The sequence below is a fragment of the Mauremys reevesii genome, linkage group 2 (assembly GCF_016161935.1).
Source record: "Mauremys reevesii isolate NIE-2019 linkage group 2, ASM1616193v1, whole genome shotgun sequence".
Taxonomy (NCBI): Eukaryota; Metazoa; Chordata; order Testudines; family Geoemydidae; genus Mauremys; species Mauremys reevesii.
This window is the reverse complement of record NC_052624.1, coordinates 208,619,591-208,642,339: the sequence shown is the minus strand read 5'-3', so window position 1 is coordinate 208,642,339 and position 22,749 is coordinate 208,619,591. Positions and strand designations below refer to the sequence as shown.

The following is a 22,749-nucleotide window of genomic DNA, read 5'->3' as shown; positions in this document are numbered from 1 at the left end:
GAACAATTTATAGTGCCTCGTTGCCTGGTTGTAACTTCTCCTCTCCAGCTTGTGCAACTGATGCAGATAACACCAGGTCTGCTCTTTCATTTCTGCTGATTTAGGGCAAATGTGAATGCACTGCATCCACATAAAGACAAAGTGTCCAGGATTTATTGCAGGGGAAGTCCATGGGCATTGGCCATCAACTCAAGTTCAAGACACAGGGTTGCATTTTAGTTCCCAGCAACTGCCATTCCAGTCAATACAGAATCTCAGAACCACATACACAAGCTGTTAGGGTTCTGTGCAATCTTGAAGTCAGTGGACCCTCCTCTGGCCCACAATGCCCCATCCCATCATGAGTCTCCATTCTAGAGTAAATGGGGACAGTGTGGAGACCTCTTCATGACACCCAGAATCTCCCCTGTGTAGCCACTCTGCTGGCAGCGCCACCTGTACAGCCAGACTTTATATTTGTCATCTGTAGCAAGGGAAATGCCTCCCTTATTTTTTATGCATTTTAATATTAAGTATAATATTGATTCACAAAATCTGAATGTCTCTTCCTATTGGCCCAATACTCCCATATTACAGCCTTTGCCTGATTTTGCTTCAATATTTCTGCGTCCGTGGTAAACTGCCAGCACGATGCAAACTCCGATTGCACTGCTGCATAATTATTAATGAACTGAAAGGGAGTTTTGCCTGAGTTAGGAGGCATGAGGGACAGATTGTCTTCTAAGATGCATGCACGGAACTCCCCTTGAAATCAACGTGAGCTACACGAGAATGAGAATGACAGGGGTTTGGGTCAGGACTGCAGGATTTGACCCTTACTTACACTGTAAGCTCTTTGGGGCCAGGATCATCTCTTTGCTATGTGTTTGACCAGGGCTTAACACCATAGCCCTGACCTATAACTGGGTCTCTTAGGCGCTATCACAATACAAATAGATACAATAATAAAAATGTGGTAACAAGATTTGGCTGTAACCAGGACATTTTTAAATATACTCTTTTTTTGTGCATTTGTCCCCCACCTGGGGACTTCTCCCTACAACATTCAGTTAAATAAAGCCTTTGGGGACAGAAAACTTTCTGTAGATACCAAGAAATAGCCACTAGTGATGAGCAAACAACAAAATATTTCAGTTTGGGTTTGGAGGCACACCCACAATTTGGACACCATCCCAAACAATCAGAAATTCTTAAGTCTACGGCAATAGCCTGGCAACTTTATTTATGGCAATTTCTATTCCTGAGCAGGCTGGAAGTACCACCAAAATAGCTTTTATCACCCATTTTACTTCAGGACTTCATCTTTGGGACTTGGCTGGAGTCAGCAAGCGCAGAGGCATTAAAAATGGAGAAGAAAACAAATAAATGAAATGCAACAACAAAAAACCACAAGGATGGAAAGGTTATACACATTTTGATCCTCAAAAAGGGTTTGATACATTTTTCCCTGAATCCAAATTATTTATTCATCCCTAACAGCCTGCTTCTTCATCACAGAAATCATAATATATCTATAGCACTTTCTACCTGGAGATACTAATATGCTGCACAAACACCCTTGCAAAGAAGGTAATTGTCTCCCATTTCTCAGATGGAAATACTGAGACAAAGTGTAGCAGTACAGAGCTCATTTTTCAAAGGAACCATAGGTGGCAACTGTCCTCTACAAGAGGGGGAAGGTCATTGCTTAAGTAGCTTCCCCCCACGCCCCGGCAGCATCCTCCAACCTCTCAGAGTCTTCCATGGTTCTAGAAATAATATGGGGAGTGAAGATCAATACTGAGGCAGGCAAAAGGTGGGCCGGGGGGTGGTGTTGGAATTCTATCATCCCCCTCAAGCCCTACAAGAAACTTGCCAAAAAGCACATACAGCCTGAGGCTGCACTTACAATTGTGCAACCAACCCTCCTTCTCCACACACCACCACCACCCCTCCCTTTCATTTGTGTAATTCACAGGGCCTCCAGGGAAAGTTTGAGTGGAGGAGACCCTAGCAGTCCATCTCCACTGGAGCTATTCTGACTCAGAAGAGGAGGCAGAATAGGGGAGCCCAGAGCAGAGGCACAAGATTTCTGCATAGGTGACCCTATGCCTCTAGTGGATCCACATAGATTTCAGGGAATCCTGTGGATTCTAGAGACAAACCCCCACTACCAAAAGAGAAGTGTCCCTTTGATTAAGCCACAAAGAGAGGTAATTAGCAACCTCAGCCTTTAGCTGCTAGTAATATTGCCACAGTCTCCTTGATGGCACCTGAGCAGTTTCCAGTGAAACATAATACTAATAAAACAATAAAAAAAATAACCATCGTACCAGGGCCCAATTCCACAAAGGGACGTAGGTGTTGCAATGCCTAACTTTTTAGGCACTTAACCACCCAGTGGAATCCACAAACTCTGGGTTAGGCGCAGAGGCGCCTTATGCACAATCCCAATGATAATGGGATCCAGGAGAGCCAGCACACTAGGCAGAGAGCTGCCTAAGCTAGCCCATGGTAGACAGTGAAGAGGGGGTCATGCCCTAAGCCCCACTCCTCTCAGTGAGTTTGGGTGGGAGGAAGGTGACTATCTCTGCATGGGATCCAGAGCTGTGAACCCTCTCCTTAAGTCAAGCACCTAAGCCATTTCTTGCAAGAATGGCAGCGGCACATGCCAAACTCAAATATTTAATAAAGGGCTCCTCAGGCAGCAGAGAGACATAGAACATGATCCAATGGCTGGGAGATGAAGCTAGGCAAATTCAGACTGGAAATGAGGTGTACATTTTCAGCAGTGAAAGTAATTAACCGTTGGAACAATTTACCAAGGGTCATGGTGGATTCTCCATCCCTGATCATTTTTAAATCAACAGTGGATGTCTTTCTAAAAGATCTGCTCTGGGAATTCTTCTGGGGAAGTTCTATGGCCTGTGTTACACAGGAGGTCAAACAAGATGATCACAATGGTCCCTTCTGGCATTGGAATCAATGAATGCCACACAAAATGGCCAGGAAAGGGGAGCAGGCAGGAGGAGAAGAAAAAGAAGACACCCATATAACTTTAGGGAACTCACTTAGGATATAGGAGACCCCAGTTCAGTTCCCCCCCTCTGCCTGATGAGGAGAAGGGATCTGAAGACGGATTCCCACCTCTCAGCTGAGTGCTCCAACTTCTGGATAACAGTCACTCACCCCCTTTATGGCCCAATTAATATTAAATTATTTAAGTATTTATGCAAAGTAGAACAGGTTCTACAGGAGAGATGGAATATCCAGTAGTTTAGTGGTTGGGGTACTCCCCTGAAAGATGGAACCCCCCCTTCTCATGAGGTGGAGGGGGAATTGAACTATAGTCTCCCACACCCCAGATGAGTTCCCTACAGATGAGATAGGCAGAGCAAAGCCTACCTTCACCTGGTTTAAGACTGGGTGAAGTGGAAAATAGGTGTCTGGGTGCCTAGAGTGAGACAGCAGTCCTCGGAGCAAGTGCACAGGCAGAAACTTAGGCACTTTGGGGACTTTTACAGCAAAAATTTAGGCAGGGAGTGAGTCTAGACTCCTACAGGGTTAGAGCAGGGGTTTTGTAGATTGCAGTGGTGCCTAGATCTGGGCCCAGGCTCCAACCTGGTAAGCCTAGGATTTCTTTCAAGCAAATGTCTTGTCTCAAAAGCAATAAGAATTTCTTTCTTTATAAATAGCTAGTCACTACTGAAATTCCCCAGTATGTGATCACTGCTATATAAACCTTTCCCAGCATGCTTTTTAGGTAGCTGGCGTTATATATTTGGAAGAGACCAGCAGCTTTAATCCTAAAATGGCCACTTTCCTCCCTCTCCCCCTTCTGTCTGGTGAGTTTTATCTTTTTCATTTTAGATTATATGCTCCTTGGCCTTGGGGTAGGGGCCATGTCTCTGGGTTTCTGCGCAGTTCCTAGAACCAGTGAGCCCTGATCCTGAATGGAGCCTCTTGGAACTACTATAATATAAATATTAAACAATAATAGTTGAGGAACTAGCACATCCGCCAATTCAGGAAATATTTTTTCCTCTTGATGAAGTATCTTACTCAGATTGTTCTCAGGAGCAGTTGGTCCTGGCTGTTACATACACACAAAAAAGAGCATGACCTAGACATTGGGAGCAGGTTGATTTTAAAAAACAAAACAAAAAAACCCTAAGAACAACTTTTTGGAACTGTTATATGTAGTGCAGGGTGAAATGAATCAGTGGACAGTGCACAGATGGGAGAGGCAAGTTACATCGTGAATGCAACTGATCATATGACTATCCTCCTCACACGTAATGTGTATTTATATTCTGTCCAAAAATACACATTAAGTTTGGAAAGTGAAGCACTCAGTAGGTAGGCTGTGGCAGAATTAGGGTTGCCTGTGCAACTTTTAATTTGGGCCCCCTAGAGTGTATGCATTATGACTAGAGTGGATTGAAAAATAGGGACACTTTGTGCAAAAAACAAAACACAAACTTGGTCAAAAAAAACTTTGGAATCTGAAATCTTTCAGCCAGCTCTAATGATGATACAGTCTTTCACTACAGGAGTGCATGCTTTTTTTCCCCTCACACCCCACACTGTGTTTATCACAATGGGGCCTTGGTCCTCACTGGGACCTTTGGGTGCTACAATAAACAACATAACATCTCCTGCCCTACTTTATTGCTTCCCACCCCAAAGGCTCCTCTCAAAAACTCAAGCAAATGCATTGACACACCCACCTTCCCCAGAATCTGCTCTCACTTGCAGGCCCCCCCCTCCCCATCTCATTCTGCACACATGGGTCTTGTTACACAGGTTCCCCTATAAAAAGTCCTCCCACACATTCAAACTCCCCTTCTCTGCTCTTCCCCCATTATCCCAGACTTTCCTTAACCCCTTCCCTCCCGCCCCCAGCTCACTTTCTCTGCATCCCAGTGCTTTCTCTCCCCTCCTCCTCTAGGCCATCCATTATCTCCATGTGCTGCCCCCTCAGTGTCACACAGGAGGGTCTGTGCCAGCTCAGGAGGGGGGAAGTGCTGGAGGAACTAACTTCCTCTGGACTGGAAGACTGAAAGGGCATGTCTGCACTGTAGCTGGAAGCGTGCTGCTCAGCCCAAGTAGACAAACACACTCTCTCTCTTGAGCTAGTGTACTAAATATAGCAGCGTGGACGTTATGGCATGGGTGGTGGCATAGGCTAGCCCCTAACAAAAGCCTGCCCCACCTTCTGGGTCCATACGTGGGTGGCTACTGCTCGCTATGTCACAATGTCCACATTGCAATTTTTACCATACTCACTTGAGCAGACCTAATGTTAGTGTCTATCCAAGCTGGTAGTCCCAGCTGTGTTGTAGACCAGGGGTTTTCATCCAGGGGCCACAAGCAGGTTTTAGGGGTTTGCGAAGCAGGACCAGTGTTAGACTAGCTGGGCCCAGGGCAGGAAGCCGAAGTCCCACAGCCTGGGGCCCTGAGCCCTACCACCTGGGTCTGAAGCAGAAGCCTGAGCAACTTAGCTTCACAGTGCCCTCTGTGCATGGGGCCCTGAGCAACTGCCCTGCTTGCTACCTCTTAACGCTAACCTTGGTTTTTATATCAGAAAACCAGTTATTGTAGCACAGCAGGCCACAGAGTTTTTATAGCGTGTTTGGGGGGCCTCAGAAAGAAAAAGGTTGAGAACCCCTATTGTAGACTGGTTTGGGGTACCTACCCCATGCAAGGCCTGAGTGGAGAGAGAAGGCCAATTAACCCTGTGATGAGCTGCACCTGGAGGAGATTCAGGGCTTACAGACTTTAACTGGTAATGAAGCCCACCTGGACAGGCTAAGCTGCTATAAAGCCCAGCAGCAGAGAGTAAGAAGGGGGCTGTAGTCACTATCAGGACTTAAAGAGAAATGAAGAAATTGGGGAGAATAGAGGCTCCGGGGGAAGGGAATATCCAGAAGAGGCTGGAAAAGGAGCCTGATAGAGGCAAACTCAGAAGCAACCCAAGGAAACAGCACCAAGGTTTGGGACACTGTGGACCTTAGCTGCTGGTTGTAGGGTCCCTGGGCTGGAACCTGGAGTAGTGGGTGGGCCTGGGTTCCCTTATAAGCCACTAGGGAAGTGACACAGTCTAGGCAATGGACTGGAAAACTGCCTGAGACAGATTGTCTGGTGGGACTTTGATACCCTGGAAAGAGAGGACTAAGAAAGAAAGAACCAAGCCAGGAAGAGGGAGTACCTTGAATCCATAGAGAGAGAAACAACAGAGCAAGTGACTAAAGGAAGGGCCATCAGACCTGAGTGGTGCTAATCCCCAAGATGTGGCCAGCAGGAGGCACCTAGCCATGAGTGGACATACACACACCCAAAGTGATCTGGCAATGGGGGTATCAAATGGTGATAAACAGCAACAGGGGGAGGCATGTTTTAAAGGAAGAGGGAGAAGTCTTTTCATTTCTAACTCTCCAGCTCTAGGCAGGCAGATGTTTGGGGGTTTTGCAGCGGCAATATTGCCACGCAGGAATTAAAGGGCACCTGTGGTTCTGCATGCCTGCCTCAGAATGCCGACAAGCACATGAAGAGGCTCAGTAAGGGCAGAACATGTTCTGTGCAGATGGGACATTCTGAGACTTAGCACCAAGGTTCTAGCAGGTTCTCTTGAGCCTGACACAGACTGGAAATGGTGACTTTGAACAGTTTATAACCTGGCCAAATCTGGACAGGATTCACAGGGACTGCAAAAGGCTGCTAAATTTTGAGGTTTTGATATAAACTAAAGGGGCACTGGCATTCTTTAAAATAACAGTTGGAAAAAGTGTAACGTAGTGTGTTAGGCAATATACGTAGAGCAGGGATCTCAAACTCAAATCACCACGAGGGCCACATGAGGACTAGCCTGAGGGCCGCATCACTGAAACCTTTTCATACAACGATACAAAAGTATAGTCAACAATGACAAAAATGAAGAGTAATATAGTATGTTATTAAAAGTCAATTGTATTAACTTTTTAAAAACTGTAATGTGAAGAGAGGTTTTAATAAAATATCCACACCTGTAACTGGGCTTTTCCCAATGACTGGCTGCTGCTGCTTTCCTGGCTCCCTTCTCCCCCAGCATTTCACACTGCACATGGGATCAATGGGGACGGATTTCAATGGTGGGTGTGTTTGGCCCTCCCTTGAGGGAGGGGAGATTTGAAGAGTGGTGAAGGGGCTGGCTGAGGGTTGGTGTGAGTTGGGGTGTAGCTGGAGGGGAGGACTGGGGATGCAGGAAGAGCAGGCTCAATGGCTTGGGCGGGAGCAAGGAGCTGCAAGGCTGTTTACCCAAGTCAAACTACCCAAGCTTGACAAACTTCATTGAAATGCACACAGCAGACATCCCCACCCCCAGAGCGAGAGTGACTATAAACACTGCCTTAAACAGCAGCTCCCAGAGCTCGCTTGCCCTCCTCCCCAGATCATGTGTGTGGGAGCTGGCAGCAGCAGGGCCAGAGGTGGGTTATGGGTTGCTGATCCAGCTAGGGACATCTGCCCTGCCCTGCCTCTCCCCACACCCTCCATGCCCCTATTCCAACCCCTTCCCCAAATCCCTGCCCCGGTCCTGCCTCTTCTCCGCCTGAGCACACCGTGTCCCTGCTTCTCCCCTCTCCCTCCTGGAAAGTCCTAAGCACCACCAAACAGCTCTTTGGTGGCAGGAAGTGCTGGGGGTAGGCAGAGGAGTGGAGACATGGCACGGAGGGAGGGGCGGGGGGTGAGGGGAACTTGGCTGCCAGTGGAATTGGTGCCTATGGCAGGCTGCAGGAAATGGCCTGCGGGCCATGTGTTTGAGACCCCTGATAAAGAGGTTATCACTCCTTCAATAAACTATAACACTGCATATTAACAAGCTCTCTACAAATCCCAAATTACGTAATTTGGAGGAGGCTCTTACGTAAATTAAGCTGTCATGGGATAAAAGGGAAGGTCCTTTCATGGATTGAGAACTGGTTAAAGGACAGGAACAAGGTAGGAGGGAATTAATTATTCTCAGAATGGAGAGGGTAAGTAAAGTGTTGTTCCCAAGGGTCCAGTCTAAATCCCTCCTAAATTTATTCATAATAATGAATGAGAAAGGAGAAAACAGTAGTGTGGCAGTGTTTGCATGATGATAACAAACTACTACTCTGAAGAGTTAAGAGCAGAAAGCAGATTTGTAGAAAGAACTCAAAAAATCTCTAACAAACTAAGTGGGCAAATGAAAAATAATGAAATTAAATGAAATGTAATAAAATAATGAAAATGAAAAAAAAAAAAACTATACAACAACATGATGATGATGCTAATATGGGCTAAGCAACGAGGAAAAGATCTTGGAAAAAGTTAGTGGATAGTTCTCTGAAGATCTCTGATGATGTGCAGAGAGCAAGGGAAAAAAAAAAAAAAAAAGGGGGATAAAAAAAAAAGGAAGGAGAAGAATACTGAGAATATATTATATTATTGCCCTTAATATATCCATGCCTCCAACACATCTGTGTACTGTGGTGTCTCTCAGTCTCTCAAAAGAAAGAAAAAAACTAGAAAGAAAAAGAAAAAGGAAAGAAAAAAAAAAAGGTTTAGAGGTTTGTTTAGAGTAAGAAGATTAGAGAGGCTAGGACTCTTCAGAGGAGAAAAAAAGAGAAAGGGAGACAGGAGGGAGGTATATAGAAAATAAATCATGAGTGAGAGTGAATGATAAGGTGAAGTTATTTAAGTATTTTACTAATTCCAGAACACAGGGGTCACCAAATGAAATTAAAAGGGCAATAGGCAAAAAAAAAAAAAAAAGTAAAAGGAAGTTCTTTCTTCAGCAACTGGAACTTGAACTCCTGGTTGAGAAGGGTGTGGAGGCTTGGACTGGAGCTGGGACTTAAAAAAAATTAAAAGGGATAAATTCTATAAATGGCTATTAAGTGGGATGGTAAGGATGGTGGCCAGTCTGTTGTCTGTGAATGAGATGGATGAGGGAGATGGATGGATGGAGATGGATGTCACTGAGGATCATGATCTGTTAGGCACACTGCATTGGCCACTGTGGCTGGCACCACTGTCGCTAGATGATGGGCTACTGGGCCTGATGGACCTTGTTTCTTATGTTCTTATGTTCTTATCATAGCTACTGTAACCCTTCTGCCAGGTGGAGACAGCAGCAACCAGGGCCAGGTTCAATATCTAGGGGTTCCCCTTCAACAATACAACACAGAACTGGCTCGATACCCCACCCAGTAACCTGGGAAAATTACTCCCCACCCCTGGGCACCTCTGAGAGGGAGGGAAGTCACCTGACATTAATTAGGGAAAATGCCACAAGCTGTATTCATAAACCTAAAACTGTGAGCAGGAAACCTACCCCAGAGTACATGGGGCAGAGTCTTCTGCCTCATGTTCTTGAGTTCTACAACCAGAAGTTCCATTACTGTGTCCCACTCTGCTCCCTCACCGTACCCCACTTACAGTGGTTGTTCTTGGTCAGTGAGGCCCCAGGGTTCAGAGGTACATCTGTGTGAGGTCACCTCCCACTCAGGGAAGAAGACACCTGCCTTGCTCTACCAGCTGAGCACTTGCTCTGGCTGGCCACCCTGCCAGCTGCTGAGCCTCCCACAGTCAACCTGCTCGCCACTTTTGCCGGTCGCTCCTACTGGCTACCCATCAGCCACCTCCTGCTGCCACCTGCCTCTCTGCTGTGATCTCTGCAGGTCAGTCTCTTAGTGATTTTTAGATCTCATTGGGCTGGGCAGAAACACTGCCCCACCACAGGTGATTTCAGTTCTCATTGAGTACTTAACATAACAAGAGGCTCCTAATGGAGCCTGTTTAGCTCTATCTTTGAACAGTGGGGAGGAACAGGTTAAACCAGACAGGGGACCCTTAAGGAGGGGCCACATCTCCTGGCTGTATCTGCCCCTTTTACTTTCATGGGGGTCTGGCATTCGAGCCCCTAGCTTAACAAGGTCTTTTCAGCTGAGGTTGACCCCTTCATTTCGGACAGGTTAACTACAGTTCTGCTCCCCTTTATTCATACAATAAAGACAACAACATTGATAAAAGCATTTCACTGTCCCCACATTCAGTACTAAAGTGATTTGTAACCCAACACCAGCCAAAGTTGATCACTTTGAGCAACAGGGCTCTATCTGCTGGATATCTAAGCAGAGTAGGTGTGTTCCATTCTATGCATCTGAAGAAGTGAGCTGTTGCTCACGAAAACTCATGCTGAAATAAATGTGTTAGTCTCTAAGGTGCCACAAGTACTGCTGTTCTTTTTGCAGATACAGACTAACACGGCTGCTACTCTGAAACCTGTGTAAATACAGTTTGCTCCTGAAGTTTCTCTCCTCCCAGCTAGGTCTCAGGGGAGAGTTCATTCAGACCCTGCTTACATTAGTTACAGATTTCCCAAGTCTACTTATTTTCTGATGGCACTAATAACTGCTATATTTACAAATTAGGAAGACACTACAGTGACTGAGGCCATCCAAGTGTTGGGAGACAAATTTATAATTATCCAGGTCAACTATCTGGCAGCTGTTATAAAAGTGCTTTAGGTTTTACCCCCACCCTGGGTCTGACTGTGCATCTTGCTGCAACACTTCACGTTGCATCACATCAGGTTGCACCAGTCATATCTTATGTCACTACAAATCACTTTGTTTTTGTAATGCAACTCCATCGACAACCCCAATGTGATGTGCCACAGGCCAATTTGTCAGCCAAAATGACAGATGCAAAGAAACGTTTGTTTGTTTGTTTTGTTTAAATAAATAGAATTTGCTATCCTTAATGGTGTTGCAGTAGCATCTAGAGACCCCATCAAGACCAGTGTCCTATTGTGCTGGGTGCTATACAAACACCTAGTAGGAGACAGTCCCTCACTTAAAGACTTAATAATCTAAATACTGAGAGTATGAGGGAAACAAGGATTGAGTGACTTGGCCAAGGTCACACTGTGAGTTAGTAGCAATGCCAGGCATAGAAGCCAGTCCTTGCCCAGTCGAGTGCCCTTGTCACTAGACCACTCTGTCTCCCCATGACCATGCAGCTTCCCCAGCTTCTTATGAAGCTATGAGAATATTTTAAAAAAATCTGCTCTGCTTTAGTTTAGGATTGTGCCAGGTAACCTACACACTGTGATCCACCAGTAAAGCAGTTTAGTATAATCTTTCTTTTCTAGTATGGATTGTCCATCATGGATAAACAGCAGCCTCTCAGACTGGCTTGCAATCAATAAGCAATACCAAGCCCACAATGTTTAAAAAGATAAGAGTCAGCCATATCAAAGCCAGTGTAGGAGTTTTACTTCAGTGCTTTATAAAATGGGCAGCTCTATTTTCATCCTATCAAGGGCAGCTATTGGGTTTCATATTCAGGGGAAACCTAAATTCCATAAGAGATGCAGCACTTGGCCCTCTTAATTTACACACACACACAAAATTCTCCCTCCCCTTGCCTGAGGAGGGAAATTACCCCTGTGCTTTGGCTGCTTTGTGCTACCTATGCTTGTGTACAGTGGTGGTAAAGGGGCCATCAGGCTGCTCCCTCAATCCTGGAAATATTCTTGACCCATGGAGCCTCTGTTGCAGGAGCAGAGCTGGCTACACTGGTTCTGCACTTCCCCTGCAGGAGCCTGCAGTGCTTGAAGGGTGGAGGAGTAGGGATGGGGATGGTATACCAGACGTGGCAGGAGAGGTGGCTGTGGAGGTCATATGTTTCAGTTATCCCATGGCTGCTACAAGGCCATGGCACCAGGGATACAAGCCAGGAGAACCCTGAGGGATACCCTAAAATGAGCAAGGGGACGAACAAGCCCATGGTAGTCCTTGGGTCAGCAGGCACAAATCAGCATCCCCACCATCCCTCAGCTGTTCTCCACAATGTGCTCCACAAATCACTTGCCCAGGGTCCTCACATCTTACCTCTCTCTTCCCAGCTATGCAATAGAATTTGGCAATTCCCCGGCATTCAGACAGCGGCTTATTATCTGGATTTGGGCCATTGTGCAGATATTATTTTGGTTTTTCATGCCAACTTCGTTGTCACCATATACAGTGAGCCAGTGTCACCACCATCAAACAAACATCGCACCCCGCCCCTTCCCTCCCACCCTGCAACAAAGAGAAGAAAATGAAGAGCAGGACTTGTCGTTTAATATCTGTGTCAATGTCAGAATGAAGGCATGCATTATTCTTTTGCCTTTTGCAATGAATGTGTGATACCTGATATAGTAGGTATTAATAAAGTAGAGTGGTTTATGCTATTTATATTGGTAATATGATTTCAATAAAATCCCCAGCTAAGAGTGTAGGAATGTAGATTTTCCTTTTATATTATTGCCCAGCAATGTCTGATCAAGTATACAACATGCCCAAGTTTTCTGCTGGTGTATGCTTTATTTTGGATTTGCTCTAATTAAAACCAGCTATCTGTCTTTCTCAAACAGATGAAGTGGTAACGGGGCACCGGAGTTGTGGAAAACTCCAGGATCTATTAATGTGTTTTAGGGTATGTCTACACTGCATCTGTGAGTGAGCCTCCCAGCCCAGGTCAACAGACTTGTGCTAACAAACTACAACTAGCCATGTAGACATTCTGGCTTGTGCTGGAGCTCAGGCTCACAAGTCTGGAGGGAGAGGCTCGAGAGTCCCAGCTCCAGCCTATGCAACAAGCAGTGAATTATGTTCTCATAGGTGATTTCATATTAAAACACTGAGGCAGATCCTCTGCCCTGCGCTGCTTGGGGAGGGAGCAGAGGCAAACTCCTACCTTGGGATTCTCCCAGCATGAAGGATTCTTCAATGAGTCTGGTGCCTGCTTCACCAGCTCTTATGCTTCCTTCCTTACAGTTCCCCAGTACAAAAGGTAAAATGTGGGTGTATTGGGGTGGAAAGGGGAATGGCTGGAATGCTAGGTGCTCCAGAAATTCCTAGTTTAGGCACCATTGCCAGTCAATACATGTTACAGCACCCTGCAGACTCCTTTAACCAGGGTCAGGGCTAAAGCAGGCAGAGAATCAAGGAGTTCATTACTGTGATGGGGTGAACCAGGCCCCCTGCTGGAGGCTTTGTGGTCCTACCGCACTCCACTCCAGGGAAAGTGAAGCAGAGGTGGGTCCTCCAGGACTGCCTAGAAAGGCTGCAAGGAAGCAGCCAATCAGAGCACAGCAGGCTCAGTTAAAAGGAGCTGCAGGACTAAAGCAGGTCAGTTGCTGGCTGAGACCAGAAGGGTAAAGGAGGATTAGAAGGTTGTGAAATTCTGCAGGTAAAGAGACTTGAGAGAGACCCTACTCAAGCAGGGGTAGGACTGTGAAGCTCTCTGGGCAGAAAGGTCTGGGACAGGGAACCTTGAGCAATCAGTACCAAGGCTGAGAAACTCTTCTGGCAAGGAGGCTTGAGGGAGACCCTGCTCAGACATGGAACAGACAGAGAGCCCCAGAAGGTGATGGGACAGAGTGGGAAGCAGCCCAGGGAATGCTGCAGCAGCAGCTATTAAAGAAAGCTACATGTGGCTGCTATTTGGAGGATCCCTTGGTTGGGACCTGGGACCTGGTGGGCCCAGATCCACCCACCGGGAAAGTGGCCTATGCCCCAAGAAGGGGATAAGACTCAGTACTAGAAGCCAGAGAAAGAGGCTAGAATTTAAATAGGCCTATAGATGGTGCTTAAGACTCTGGAGAGGTCTAACCATTTGGTGGACTGCTACCCTGAAGGGATTCCTTCATGAATTTAGACTAGCTGAAGGGGTGAGCCATTGAAGACCCAGCTGGCGAGGGGAAACAGCCAACAGACGGTGGTGGGAACAGAGAAAGGAAAGAGTGCAGGATTGCACCCAGCTGATAGGAGGCGCTCATGAGAGGTGAGTGCACCCTATCACAGTTGCACAGTGTAGGCTAGATGTGGTAGAGAATCTGTGCTATTGTTTCAAATTTATGGCAGCAAGCTATTAGCTAGGGATGAATGTTCATGCTAGTGCAGATGACTTGAGTCATGAATTTTCACTCCAGAAAAGGACAAATTTATTTTCATTTGAAGTTCAAAAAAACTTGGTCAGTCTTTTGGGAAAAGAAAGAAGTTTGTTTTTTGCCAGGACAGGTGCTTGGTCATCTTGTTTTAATTTTCATGTACTTCTGTACATTCTGGATTTAGCTGGGACCAGAAACTACTAGCCATGTAACACAATAGGTCTGTATGGTGTTTTGGATAACCTTCAGATGAGGCTTGGCTAGGCCACAGAGAAGCACCCAAATATTTATCACCAAACTTTTTGAAATTTGCCAGTCTCTGCTATTGGGGAACTACTTCCAGTCAAAATCCATGACTCTTACCATTTAAAAATCTCTGGGAAGAAATCTTCATCCTTTTCTATCTCACGTGACTTGTCACGTGACTTTTATTATGAGTCAGAGACCACATTACCATGAGCCTCAAGAAACAATTAGGGTTGTGGTCACAGAAAGTTGCAAAGTGTGAGATGCATTAATTGTACCTTGTTATAATGTGATAATGATGCCATGTCACAAATTTAGAATAACATGGAGGGCATGTCTTCTAATACTAAAAATGAACCTGAAAAACAACTTCAAAATATTCCCAACCTTTGAATGTTGGCCCCTGATCTAAATGTTGCAACGGGCTAATATTTCTATAATAAGCTAAACCCAAATCTTGGATCTTGCCACCAACTATTTTTGGACATATTCAGATCTAGATCAGAGGTCTTCAGTTGGGGACCATCGCTAGTATTTACTAAATAATTTCACAATATACAACATCTTTCACTGAACTGCAATTAACTGAGGTGAACTGCTATCTGGTATTTTCAATGATATTGCCTCTAGTGGCTGGAGGAATTAAAGCAGTACCCAATAGTGTCTCAATAATCCCTATTGTGAGTCATCTGACTTGTTATTACATATCCACAGAAATGATATGTCTGCCAAGTACGAGCTCCAATGGAATAGGTCCACATGTTGGTGTACTAATGGTTACATTCCGTTTGGTGTAGAGGAAGTACTTAATGTGTCACCCACTAGTGACTGGAGGACTGAAATGCAACTGATTCTGACCAAAAAAAAGTTCTCCTTTAGCTTCAGCTTACCAGTGAAGCTACAGGAGAACTTTTTTGGTCAGAAGCAGTGGCATTTCAATGAAGCTAAAGGAGATCTGAGGGTTGTCACTTTAAGTCCAGGTATTCATCATATAGTCAAGACACAAGCAGTATCCAGCTACTATTAAAATAGTGATATCATCATGCACTAAAATAAAGCTCCTTCTTACAATCATTACTCATAGCATTGCTTTTTTCCTTCTTGGCCCATATGACTACACATGCAACCCACTCTAAATGATTTCTTCTCCTTTTGTCTGAGGGGTCAGAACTTGCTTTCTGCACCGTGTTTCCCTCTATAGGTGTAGCTCCCCTACACATCCTGTAGCCAGCTGGCTGAACCAGTACCCTCTTCCTTACCTCCAAGATGCTCAAAAGTTATTTTATAGCTTGGTGAATATGAGAGAGTGTCAATTACTCCTGTAGCCCAGGAACTTCCCCTCCATGACAAACATGAGGTCTAACCAGCCTGACAACTGCATCTATGTTGCTATTATCAATTTAGCAGGGAACAACTTCCTGAACTGCTTGAAGGTAGTGGGACACACGAGCACATTTTTCTCTTGTCACTGTTGCATTTTATTTTTTTTAAATGCAGAAAATCAGACTGTAAGAACTAGGGCTGGGCCTGACTCACAACATATGTGGCCTCTAGGGAAGTTTGGATCTGGATCCAGATCTCACTCTGAACTCAAACATCTCTAACAACAAAGCCCTTCACTGACCACCCCAGTTCTTTGTTTATACTGCCTATAGCTCCCCTCCCTAGTGTTGTCTTTTGGATTCCATCCTACAGACATAGTGTCAGTATTTCAGTGTTACTACTCAGCTTGCATTTTGTTTAAGATGTATGTCAGCTTCAAAATGCAACGACAGAGGACATGAATTACAAATATTATGATGCATTAAGCTGTGAAAAGACAATGGTTAAATAAGGAAGCTGATCAGCTGAGACCAAAAGAAAATAACTGGAATTTCATCAAAAGGAAAGATGAATGAACAGAGCTACAGTGACATCTGCTGGTCCGTTCATTAGTATTAGAGATGGTACTGAAAATTGGCACAGCGAGGGGGAAGCGGAATTACATGCTAAACTTAATAAATCCTAAACTAAAATCTTTTTGATGAAGATACATCATGTTTAACTGCCATAATGTATAATTCTGCACCCAGGAGAAAAAACAGTGATTGGAATGGCAGGTTATTATATTTATCATAAAATCATACATAGCAGGGTTGGAAAGATCCCTTTGCCATTTAGGATAACTACTACCCATGATGGCCTAATTTTTCAGAATTGAGCAGTGATTTCAGGTGTCTCAATTTAAGGTTTGACAGGATGAACACCTACAAAGGGGCCAAATTTCTGGTAAGTGCTGAGCACCTACCCTTTGAGAATTTGGGCCTTTTTAAGGTGTCTCAGTATGAACAGCCAGAAACTGAGGTACCCCAAATCTCTGGTGCCTGTATATGTGTGTTTGGGGGGAGGGGTGCTGGAGTGATTGCTATGAAGGAAAAATATCAATTTACAAGACATCTGGAGAAGTGGCTTCACTCTGATCTGTACCTTTAGCCTAATAACCAGGAAGTCCCTGATAAATACAATCTTTGCAACTGAGATGAAAAAAATTCCTCTTCTCCCACAATCTAGAAGATCGTACTCAAAGCAAATAAAAACATTGTAAGGTATATTTCTTAACATAGAGGGGAGGTTTCTAAAGCAGCATATACTTTAGCCTATATAATGATTGTCAGATTTCAATAAATAAATAAATACATGTTTATTTACTACTTACCATAACTTCCCAAGCAAGATGCCTTCTCAGCAGGACCTCTTTTCCTCAAATGAGATATTAATAATACTTTTCTGTTGCCATTACTAAAAAATTAATAAAGTTCTATTCGTCTGGAAAACAGCTGAATTATTTAAAAATATGCAGATTTTCTTAATCCAGATGACAAGGGGGATAGGCAGACAGACTGACAAAAGGAACTTTCCATTTCATGTCTAAAATGCTGCTTTGGGATTGCTTATGGTGCACAGAGCATCCTTCTTGCACATCTAAAAACCTGAGGAAAAGAGATCATATTATTGCAGTTTGTGAGAGGGAGGAGATATATAAATAACAGAAGTGCATAAAAATAAAGACATGAATGATACCATTGGACGCCACCCTACCTTATACCTATATTAATCAGTCAAAGGAACCAGTAGCACTTAACAGCAATAAAACGTACATTTGATAAAACAGTGCTCAGAGGAGTATCCCTAGGTCTATGCAACTCACCCAAGGTTGTCCCCATAAACACCTCACCTCACCTGCCACAAGACCACTAACAAATATAAGGAAATTGCATGAGACTTCCACCCTGTCTTCATAGCCAAGTGCTATCGTTGTTGTTGAGTAAGTGGTTATGGAGCTCACTTTCCAAATAAAGTAGGGTTTGGGGATTTTGTTTTAATTTCCTTTGTTTAATCAGAATGTTTCTCTATTGCGATCCATACATGGTCAAGATGCTTATTCTCTGGTTCAGATAACAAATAATCCAAACCTTCCGCCATCTCGGGCAGTGTCCTAATCCATGTTACATGCAATGCATGCTGGGGTACTTAATGACTAGGGAGTCTCTAAGTGAAGTATATTTGTGGGGAGTGACACCAGGAGGGCTGTCAAAGAGGCTGACTACAGTACAGTTTTTAAAAGAGAGAGGCCTATTAGAAGATTACAGAGTGGAAGGGAGTGTTGTGGGACTATTGGAGGGTTAGTGAAAAGGAAGGGAAGGGAGAGCCTAATTACTGCTGTAGTGTTGGCAAAGAGAGAGAATGAGTGAACTATTGGAAGGTTGCAAGAATGGACCTCAAAAGGTTTGGATAGCAATCTAACATTGGGGTTATGTGAACCATGTTGTACTTCCTAGGCCTTTGAGGTTCACTTATCCATGTTGCCTGGCTATTAACATCTACTCTAGTTTCCTGTCCCAAATTTTGAATTTTCTGGAGTAGGGGTTCTATTTTTTACCACTTTATAATTATGCTGCATTGAAAATGCAATGTGCGTATTGTTCAGACCTGCTCAGTTCCTACTAGAGCTGGGTAAATAAAGCATTTTTTTTGGTTCACTGGCAATTCTGAAAAATCAGAAGAAAAATTGTTTTGGGTCGAACTAAATATTTTGTTCGACCAGAAACAAAAAGTTTCATTTGGATTTTGAGCAATTTTTAATGTTTTGATTGTCTTTTTGATAAAATTAAAAGAAACTTTGAAACAATCATTTTGAGCTGATAAATTGAAACATTTTTATTTTGAAAATATCAAAATGAAGGTTTTTTTAATTAAAATATTTTTTGTTTCATTTCAGTAAAAAAATAATTTGGTGAAATTGACACAAATGTGTGAAATCTTTGTGTCACTATATCTGCATTTTTGTCTGAAAAAAGTTTAGTGCGAAAAATTTCATCATGCTCCAGTTCTTATCCATTTCATTGACCTACAGTCATCATATAATGTTGCTCAAATGGTTAGCTCAGTTGAACAGGGCTTCCCATCCACTCTCACTGTGTTATAGTATTATTATTTAGGGTGGCCATACGTCCCATTTTGGCCAGGACAGTCCCTTTTTTTTAAGCCCTGTCCTGGCTGTCCTGACTTTTTTGGCAAAACTGGCATTTGTCCCATTTGACTTGCCAACTTGATCAGTGGGGTGAGGGGGGAGGAGCGGCGATGCCAGCCCCGTGGGGGGGGGACGACCTTGGGCGAGCAGTGAGGCCAGTCTTGTGCAGGGATGGGAGGCCTGAGATGAGTGGCTTGGGTCGGCCCCATGTGCAAGGGGTACAGGGGCCTTGGGCCAGCACTGTGTGGGGAGGAGGGAGGAGGGCTCAGGCTGGTCTCGTTACAGAGGGCAGAGGGCCTGCGCCATGCGGTGTCCTGTTTTCCATTGGGAAAATATGGTCACCCTATTATTATTACTAGGCAGAGTTAAGTCTAATGTAGAATGGAAGAATTACATTGAAAAGCCAAGAGAAGAGAGAGCAAGACAAGGTAAGAAACTTGAAGACTGGGAATAAGCTAAAAGGGCTGATAATACTGGAAAATGGACTGTACTTACAAATATGGTGTAGTGAATGAAAAACAGAGCAAAGGTTATTGGCCAAGGAAAGCATGAGATCAACTGCAAAGCTTAATATGTGGTCACCTCAGGACTGAAGGACCCCAGTGGTTTTGTCACCCATGCTGATTTTGATGTGTCTGTCCCATGACCCAGTTATTCCAAAATTCTTCCTGAGACTGGCAGAGTTACTAGATGATGATTTGGTGTTGTGCCATGATTACTTTGCATTGTGATTTGAGGGAACAAATACCATGACAGCTTGACACAACAATCAGAAGATAGTTTAAAAAGCAGCCATGCTATTTCATGGTAATGGTGGCCTTCACCCTCCATTGGCTAAAATAAGGCTCTGAGGGTGACTTTTTTACCTCTGTGATGACTACTAGGAGTTTTGGACCTACTGTGTTTGCCAATATCTTTGTACTTATAATCTAATCAGAGGCAGATTTTATTATGGGTTGTCTTTTGCTTTATATTCCACTCCTTTTCTTTGATAAGTTGCAGCTTTCAAAATTAAAACACACCATACTTTATGCATCTGGAGTTAAGGCCAATAACATACCCTGCCCATCAGATATATGCCTATCCTAAAAAAAAGGCAAAAAGTTGGGGTGGCATGTTTTAAAATAAAATAAGAGGCTCACACAGAAATAATGTCACATGTGGATTTTTAAAAAATAAGAAAGAGTAACACACAAATATCTCCAAAGAGAAAATCAGCCTTCCCTGGGCCATGAGCCACATGCTTGGTTTGTCGTGTTGCTTCTAGGTTGGCCTATCTTAGCAATGTGCTCTATTTAGGGAGCATCCTTGGAAACTACTCAGAGCCTTCAGCTAGTGTACAACATGGCTTTCCGCTTGCTTAGCTGAACGAGCCATGACAAGCGCACACAGACTAAACTCTGTGTGCGTACTGGTTTCCTATGTGCTTCTGAGTGCAATTCAAGTTGTTTTAATCTATTAAGCCCTATGTGGTCTGGATTCTGGCTACTTTAGACAGTGCTTCCCTTTTACGTACCCTCTCAAAAGCTGAGGTCTGCCAAGGCACTCTGACTAAAAGTGCTAAGATTTAAGGCTGACTGTAGGGCATTTTTGATGAAGGGTCCATTACCCTTGTAGTCATTCCCCTCACCAGAGTCAGAATTTGTTGACCTTCAGGATTCACTCCATGGCCCATCGTGTTTGTCCATACAGTTTCCTGGATAAAAGTTTGGAGGAGAGATAACTCATGTCTAAATGGTTTGGTGGGGATGGTGTTCTGAGTTCCTTTAGATTAGAGAAGTGGTTGTGATTGATCTAGGAAGTGCCTGCTTACTGCCAGTTCGATGCAGTTTGTCATTTTAAAAACAGTAAAGATGCAATGGGACCTTGTCTTATACTGGAAATTCTGAGAAGCATTTCTAATAATAGCAAGAAAAAAGAACCTTGAGTCATACTGATGAAGGGAAAACAAGGTAATGTGTTTGGACCCTTTCTAGCTCATTTGAAGGCTCTAGGTTCAACAGAGAGAGGCACTCTCTGGAGTCATGGGAAGAAGCCCATGGATGAGTGAATGAAAAACTTTAACCCTGAAGCAAATATTTGCACTTGGTAAACATTTGGGGGCAGGGATTGTCATTTACTATATGTCAATGCAACGTCTATCACAAGGGGGCACTGACATGTCCAATAATTGTGGACTTGGGATAATTAGAGTTCAAAGAAGTTTGTGAAATTAAAGAGAAGTGTGTGAAATAATGGCAATCCTGGTTTGGTTAAGTCAAGAAAATCCTTAGGCTCATATTTGCCTATTTCCGTGTAAAATATGCAGAAGGGCGTAATTAAAAGATCTTTGGTTTGTGGATTGCTACCACTTTAGAATCTTCACTCATGGTGAAGAGTTCTACTGACTTCAATGGGGCTCCTAATAGAAGTGACCCATGGGGTTAAGTGTTTGCAGGATCAGATTCTTAGACCCTGACCCCGCAATCACTTACGTACATTATTAACTTAAGTATCTGACCCTACTGATTGTCTGCAGGATCAGGGACCTCCACTGTAAGTTCCTTGGTTCGAAGACTGAGCACAGTATCAGCAATTACTGAGTAATTAATAATAAGAATACATTTAATATATGGAATTTGATAAAGCAAAATGTCTGAGTTTTTGTTAAAAACATACACAAAAATAAGCCTATAAATCCAATTGAACAGGCTATATGTAACCTTCCTCTGACTTGACACTGTAATTTATACAATTTCCAAATCCATGTTGTAATTGAATACAATAGGTAATCTGCAAATGCTTGTCTTACAGGTGACTCAATCCATTTGTCTGATTCTTGAAGCCCTGCTCTGTATGCATATCACAGGCAAGATCTTGTTTCCACATACGCAGAAAGATTTGATGCATCTTTTGTGCTTTTGACATCCAAACAACCCAGTTCCCATCCTGACACAGCAATTGAAGCGTGTCAACCTGGCGGCCCTGAGTGTTTACTCTTGAATATATAAATCAGTTATTTCACCGCGCGGTTGTATTTCCTCGAAAATTATATTCTGTCCAAGTCTAAGGCTTTTAAAAAACAAACAAACAAAAGACAATCCCACATAGGCAGTAGAGAAATGAGCTGTGTAGCTTGTCACCCCCTTACGAAGTGTTCATTTTCTGCCTGCAACAGTTGTCCTTCAGCAGGCGGCTAATGAAGCAGCAAAAAGAGGGGGGGTAAAGGCTTGTGCTCCAGTGATGTGGAATTCTGAGACCTGTAGATTTAGTCTACCAAGGTTTTTTTTTCCCTCCCTCTGGAGTATCAACAAAGCTGTATGACACTCCAGGCTCCTAATTCATGGGCCAGTAGCTGTTCATTCTGCTACCTGCTGGGCCTCCGTCATAATGATGAGTTCCAGCCTTCAAGGGTAATATTTTACATACTGTAGCTACTTACTCTCTACACACAGAGGTACAGATTACATTGGGAGAGTAGCATGTTCTATACATGCACATACCGATCCGAATAAGCATCTTGATGGAAAAACAAAAGTCACTATCTAGGAAACATCAATAGATTATAGGAGGGGTGAATTACTGAAGTTTGGAGATAAATGTAAAACACATTAAACTAATTGAAAACCTCACAGGCAATATATGCCTAATGTATTTCTACTGATTTTCAGGGGTGTTGAATACTCCCAGCTCCCATGAATATCACTTGGAATTGTGGCTTCCCAGAGCCTCTGAAAATCTTGAATTTGAAAAGACTGTGTTACTACCAAGTAAGCTGGTAGCTAGACTAAACTAAACGGACACTCAGCTCAAAATCTACATTTCAAAAATACTTTTTTCCATTTATTAACAACTAGAGCTGGCCAAAATGTTTCAAACCATTTTTTTCTTTGAAAAGCGTCCATTTCTCGTAATTTGGAAGTTTTCTTGAAAAAGTTGTTTTTTTCTGAAATTTTCTGGGATTTGGGGCTTTTTCTGTTGTGATTAAATTAGAAAATGAAAAAATGTAGCATGATCTTCAGATTATGGTATTGCCTGGTTTCCCTCCTTTTTTTCCCCTTTTTCTCCCCTTTTCAGTGACAAAACAGAAAGA

At 43.6% G+C, this 22,749-nt stretch overlaps 1 long non-coding RNA gene across 6 annotated transcripts in view; it reads left to right on the top strand.

Moving 5' to 3' along the window:
* The first annotated feature begins 9,344 nt into the window (after positions 1–9,344).
* LOC120396791 overlaps positions 9,345–22,749 on the top strand; it is a 46,132-nt gene continuing 32,727 nt past the window's right edge. For 3 of the 6 annotated variants that reach the window (XR_005593393.1, XR_005593390.1, XR_005593391.1), the window contains exon 1: positions 9,345–9,662. This is a non-coding gene — a long non-coding RNA (uncharacterized LOC120396791). Of the gene's footprint in view, positions 9,663–13,179; positions 13,222–22,749 lie in introns of those variants that run through there. The other 3 variants (XR_005593392.1, XR_005593388.1, XR_005593389.1) reach the window with 1 other exon arrangement.